Below are 7,076 nucleotides of genomic sequence, written 5' to 3' on the forward strand. Positions count from 1 at the left end.
ATGCAAACAAGTCTTAACTTATTGACGACCGAAGCTTTCAATTAGTTTTCTATGATTTTGAATGTCAACCTTAGATACTTTTGGTCTGCAGTACATACAAAAGATTACAAATTTGAATATATCAAACTGGCAATTTAAGTCCTCAGTACATAACAGATCAAAACATATGTTTATAAAGACGAATAACTTCAAACTAGAGTCTTACAAACGTGCTGACTTAGAAGAGGGAAAAATTAATAGTAACATAACATCTGCTTTTACATAACCCAAATAATTCGTTATGCTCGTGTAAATTCATTGCCAGGGTTATGCATGTTATGCTTCATAACAGAGTGTCGAAAAGAACGAGTGCAGTTGACATTGCATGAACAAAAACAAATGGGTTGATCTATACGATGTATCTGTATGGTGGCATACAGCAGCAATCGAAATGACCAGTTGCCCAGATAATTATTTCGGCAAATTGATATATTATCACGATAAGTCGACATATTATCTCGATATGTCGACTTGATTATCTCAACAAGTTGACATTATGGAAGCATTTAATCGATTTGTCCAGATAGTTAACACAACATGTCGACATACTTATCGCGACAAGTCGATAAAAGATATCTCGGCAACACGTCTTGAGGTCGAGATGAATGCCCGTAACTGCCTTTGTACTGTTGAGTTGTCGACTTCATTATCACAACAAGTCAGCTTTACTTTCTTGACAAGTCGACATGCAACGGGGACGATCGAGACAAGATCGGTTAAAACAAATCCATGGAAAATGGATTAATAATTAAAAATCTACGTACCATGTAAAAGTGTTAATTTCGGACCCCTTGACCTCTTTTATCCCGTATGAACTAGCACAAATCTAATTGAAAAACAGAGACGGGAACTTTTGTTTCGCCTTTGACTTCTGTCGCAGAAAGCTAGACTATTGATAGTGATCCGGCAGCGTCGGCTTTAACTTTTAAGTTAAAAGCTGTATATTTCAGAAGGTAAACGACCTGGATTCTTCATACTTCGTATATAGATGCCTTAGGTTACGAACTTTCCGTCTGTCATATGCCCATTGTCTTTCATCTCATTTTCATGGTTCAGTGATTACTTGAAAAAAAAAGTTTTTTTACAATGCCAGTTTTTCACTTATTATAAGCAATAGGATAACTGTATTTGGTTTCTGTGTACCTTCCAAGGTCCTCATGTCTGTTAGTAGTCAGCACTTCTGTGTTGACATGAATATCAATTATGTGGTCATTTTTATAAATTTCCTGTTTACAAAACATTAATTTTTTCGAAAAACTAAGGATTTTCTTATCCCAGGAATAGATTACCTTAGCCGTTTTTGGCACACATTTTTGGAATTTTGGATCCTCAATGCTCTTCAACTTCGTACTTGTTTGGCTTGATAAATATTTTTATATGAGCGTCACTGATGAGTCTTATGTAGACGAAACGCGCGTCTGGCGTACTAAATTATAATCCTGGTACCTTTGATAACTAATTAGACAGTTTTCACTTGACCTCGGCCTGATTTTATAGATCAGTGAACAAGGTTAGGTCAATACCTCAGAAACTATAAGCAATAGGTCTTACATATTTGGTGTATGAAATGATTAAGGTGAACATGCCCAACTGGCAGGTGTCATCTGACCTTGACTTTATTTTCATGGTTCAGTGGTTAATGATAAATTTTTGTGTTCTTTTCTCAGATACTAAAAGCATCCAGTCATTTTTATTTGGTGAATGGATGTTTTTGCGGAGTACATGTCTGTCTGGCAATAATCATCTGACCATGACCTCATTTTCATGGTTCATTGCTCAAAGTTTTTTTTGCGTTTTGGTCATTTTCTCATATACTATAAGCATCCAATGTGTGTAAGGTGTACCTGTATGTCTCGCAATAAACACCTGAACTTGACCTTATTTTCATGGTTCATTGGTCAAAGATAAATTTCTCAGATTTTTTTTCCAGATACTATAGAAATAGAACTATATTTGCTGTAGGGAATAAGTGTAAAGTGATGTGAATGTCTGTTTAGCAGGTGTCAGTTGAACTTGACCTAATTTTCATGGTTCATTGGTCAAGGTCATTTTTTATGAAGTAAGTTTCGTAGATGCTTTTAGCAATAGGTTAACTATATTTGTTGTATGGAATGATTGTATGACAACATCGTTTTTGAGTGTAAAGCTCATTACATTAACTGTTTGATAAACAAATTAGGTATTGACAATTCACTTGGAAACTCAACATATACCCTCACGACATTTACCAAAGAGGAAAGCCTGGATAATTATATTAATTATATAAATCCTGGATAGTTCTATGTTCCTTTGGAATTTCAACCAAAGATGAAGATCTTGATCTTTCATCACTGTATTGGATAACTAAACTACATAAGTGTCCTTACAAACAACGGTATATTGCTGGGTCTTCCAAGTGCTCCACGAAACCTTTTTCTAAATTAATAACATCTATTTTATCAGCAATCAAAGCCGGGCTTCAAAGTTATTGTGAAACTGCCAATTCTAGAGGTAGCGTGAATCAGATGTGGATACTCAAAAATTCCAAAGAGATATTTTAGAGCACATACATTCTAACTATCTTTCATCTTGCAATAGTATTAAAATATTTGACTTTTCTATACTTTACACAAGTATTCCACCCTCCAAACTAAAAGAAAAATTGAAATAGTTGGTATTGCTTTGTTTCATAAAAAAGAATGGCCAACGTAGATACCGTATCTTGTCTTAGGGAGGGATCAATCCTACTTTGTAAAGGATCACTCTGATGCTTGATTTCTTGATTGACAACATATTTGTTACGTTCGGAGGATGTGTTTTTAAATAGACTGTAGGAATTCAAATGGAAACCAATTGTGCCACTCTTCTTGCCGACTTGATTCTTTATTGTTATAAAGCTGAATTCATAAAGAAAATCCTTGGAAGAAAGATAAGAAGTTAGCAATATCCTTTAACTTTACTCTTCTCTATATAGATAATGTTCTCTCACTAAATAATTCAAAATTTGGTGATTATGTTGAACGCATCTATTCCATCGAACTAGAGATAAAGGATACAACAGATACAGATAAGTCGGCCTCATATCTTAACTTACATCTAAAAATTGACAATGAGGGTAGGTTGAAAATAAAACTTACGACGAAAGAGATGATTTCAGCTTTCCAATTGTGAACTTTCCATTTCTAAGTAGCAATATTTCAGCGGTATATATCTCCGAATTGATACGATATTCCCGTGCTTGTATTTCCTATCATGATTTTCTTGTTAGAGGGTTGCTGCTCACAAGGAAGCTATTAAACCAAGAGTTCCAAATGTTGAAGTTGAAATCATCCCTTCGTTAATTTTACGCACGCCATCACAAGTTGGTTGCCCGTTATGGAATAACCGTTTCACAGATGATATCGGATATGTTCCTTACGTCGTAACTATAATCCCTTACCTTTCATGAATGTGACCTACCGAATTAGACTATTTACCGGATTTGTTATAACATGAGCAACACGACGGGTGCCATATGTGGAGCAGGATCTGATTACCATTCCGGAGCACCTGAGATCACCCCTAGTTTTTGGTGGGATTCGTGTTGCTGATTCTTTAGTTTTCTATGTTGTGTAATGTGTACTATTGTTTGTCTGTTTGTCTTTTTCATTTTTAGCCGTTTTAGGCGTTGTCAGTTTATTTTCGATTTATGAGTTTGACTGCACCTCTCGTATCTTTCGTCCCTCTTTTCTATGACCTACTGGGATTATCTCACCTTGAACTCATGTACATTGGTCAATTAAATGTTATATTTTTAGTTAAATGTAATGCTTCTGTTATAAGTTTCTTTTTTATACTTCAATATAAATTATACTATGAACACTAGGACATGCGAGACATTCAGTGTGTCCACTCTTGGTATTAGGATTCAATGGAAAAAAACTATCAAAATAGGACTTAAAATTAAAAAAAAGTCATTTTGGGGGGTTTCTATGGAAGCGCATATGGTACACCCCTTGAAAAGTTATTTTGTTGCAAATAAGTCGGAATTATTAGTTAAGTTGTGTGAAAAAAGCTGAATTGAAATCATCACGAGGAATCAACTTGTCGGAATGATGAAGAAAAAGTTGCATTACAATGTCGACTTGATGATATAAACATATTGACATGGTAATAAAAAGTCGACATGTTAAATTCAACTTGTTAATTGATTAAGCCGACAACTTATTTGATGATGAGATAAAACCACGTGACCATTTTGGAAAAAACATGATCTATCATTAAATCGATTTTCATATGTCGTTTGCTTAATGTGCTTCGGATGAGTGTCGCTATCCATTGAGTTAAATTTCAAATTAAAGTTCGAGTTGATGTTATTTGGTATGATAAGGGGTAACGGCAGTCAAAGTACTAAAAAAAACACTATTTCGGACATAAGGGGGATATCCCCACACTAGTACGGCTTTTTTCCCTCCCTATTTCTCAAATGGAATCATTATTATAATAAATTCGCGAAGGATTGCATGAAACCTTCCGTCTCGCATGAGATTGCTGCTTTCAGTGCAAAATTTGTAATATTGACTGTAAAATGTTAATATTTCTGTAACATACAAAATTTAGAAAATAGTTTTTTTTCTGTAGATGATTTATCTTGATCTTCAGGATTAACTTCAATGCCAATTTAATAACAATTCATGTAGTTTTGCAAATTTATCACGACAAAAAGCAGTTTTATTAACTATTAACTTATAACTTATACTATTATATGCAATAAAAAAACCTAACCTTGTATAAAGATAAGAAGATGTGGTATGATAGCCAATTAGACATCTCTCGACCACATATAAAATCATGGAGAAGTAAACAATTCTATGTCACTGTATGGTCTCCAACCATGAGGAAAATCCTTACCGCATAGTCAGCTAAAATCATCCTGAAATGACACTTGTAAAAAAAATCACACGAGAAACATACCGTCGATCTAAATGAAGAAGACGCCGACGCCATTAACGACGACGGAATAAAGATTTGCTGTGTCTCACTTCCGCGACATTAATGTCGAAGTCTCGACACAATCCAATGACTCGTACTTTTTTGTCAACAAATGAAACACTTTTATTCCTTTCATTAATTAACTGTTTACAAAACTGTTTACAAATCTTTTGAACTTTTGAAATACATTTCTACCTCAGGAATAGATTACCTAAGCTGTATTTGTCAAAACTTTTAGGAATTGTGATCCTCAATTCAAACTTTTTTGATTCGAGCATCACTGATGAGTCTTTTGTAGACAAAACGCGCGTCTGGCGTAAATACAAAATTTTAATCCTGGTATCTTCACACCAAAGTTACAGGGAAACAACAGATAATATATGTTTAATTGTCGTAACCACAATCCTGTCCTCTTTTCCTCGAAGATGACTTACTGCATTGGACCAAATCACCGGGTTTGTAATTTCACAATGACACGACAGGTGACTCACGTTGAGCAGGATCAGCTTACTTTTCCCGGAGCATCGAGATCTACACCGGATTAGATGAATTTACGCTAGCCAATAATACTGATATATTGAGTTTACTGTTAGACAGCTGCAACTGTTTTTTATAGTTTTTGTTGTTTATTTACACAAGGCCGATCAGACCAACTCGATGATCCCAATTGTCCAAATTTCCACGACCAAACGTGACAAAATTCTTGATCGGGCCTGTTTACGACTTCTACCCGACTGCTATCCGACAGTATACGAGCTTAAGTAAACCATTCACGACTCCTTGGTGATTCCATCACGACTCCAACCCGACCACTAATTGAATACATAATCCATAAATCCGACCAATTCACGATCTCTACACGATCTTTACTCGACTAGCTAGACCTAATCAACTATGCTCGATTTTAGCCTGATCTTTGCCAAAACAAATCTACTTGATCGTATAGGGGTAGTAGGGATAGTCGGGCATTGCTCGGGTATGTAAAATTTCAGTATAAAAACATCAGATTCTTTTTTTCATATCACCCGCTGCAGCGGCGGAGGCAATAAGTGATACCTTGTCCTTCCGTTAGTACGTATACGTACGGCCCAACAATAAGTTTCCGTTCCCTTATTTTATTTTGCCTAAACCATTTTGAAAATTAATACAATAAAACGCAGATCAAGTGATCGAATTTGGGTGGTGTCACTTTTACCGTTCTTGGTAATGACTCTCCAGAACGTTATATGCAAGCTGGACATTATTTGTGTCCAGTGAGCACGTTCCTAATTTATTTGGTTAGATTCAGTAGTTCACAGACAGTCTGAGTAAAAATATACATTTAAAGTATCTATATGGACATAAAGCAGTTGGATTGTTTTGCAATGTGGTTAGAGCTCAAGCAGACAGATTAATAGCTGTGACGGAGCTTGCAGAGATCGTAGAAGACCAGTAAAAAGAGGTAGACAGCAAATTAAAGGGTGCCTAGAAATCTAAGTGATGCAGTGGCTTACAAGGCGACCACTGTGTGGGTAGTATAAATTGTAATCACAAAAAATACTGAACTCCGAGGAAAATTCAAAACGGAAAGTCCGTAATCAGATGGCAAAGATATTAGAGACTTGCAGGATCTGAACAAAGAGGATCCCAATGGTTTTAAAAACTTACTAAAAGTTATTTAGGACGCAGATTTGTTATGGGAGTTTTACTGCTTTTTTAGCTCAACTGGCCCAAAGTGAGATTTTCCCATCACTTGGCGTCCGGCGTCTGTCGTCGTCGTCGGTCGTCGTTAACTTTTACAAAAATCTTCTCCTCTGAAACTACTGAGCCAAATTTAACCAAACTTGGCCACAATCATCATTGGGTATCTAGTTTTAAAAATGTGTGGCGTCACCCCGCCAACCAACCAAAATGGCTGCCATGGCTAAAAATAGAACATAGGGGTAAAATACAGTTTTTGGCTTATAACTCAAAAACCAAAGCATTTAGAGCAAAACTGACTGGGGTAAAATTGTTTATCAGGTCAAGATCTCTCTGCTCTGAAATTATCAGATGAATCGGACAACCGGTTGTTGGGTTGCTGCCCCTGAATTGGTAATTTTAAGGAA

Source organism: Mytilus galloprovincialis, chromosome 3 (assembly GCF_965363235.1).
Source record: "Mytilus galloprovincialis chromosome 3, xbMytGall1.hap1.1, whole genome shotgun sequence".
Taxonomy (NCBI): Eukaryota; Metazoa; Mollusca; class Bivalvia; order Mytilida; family Mytilidae; genus Mytilus; species Mytilus galloprovincialis.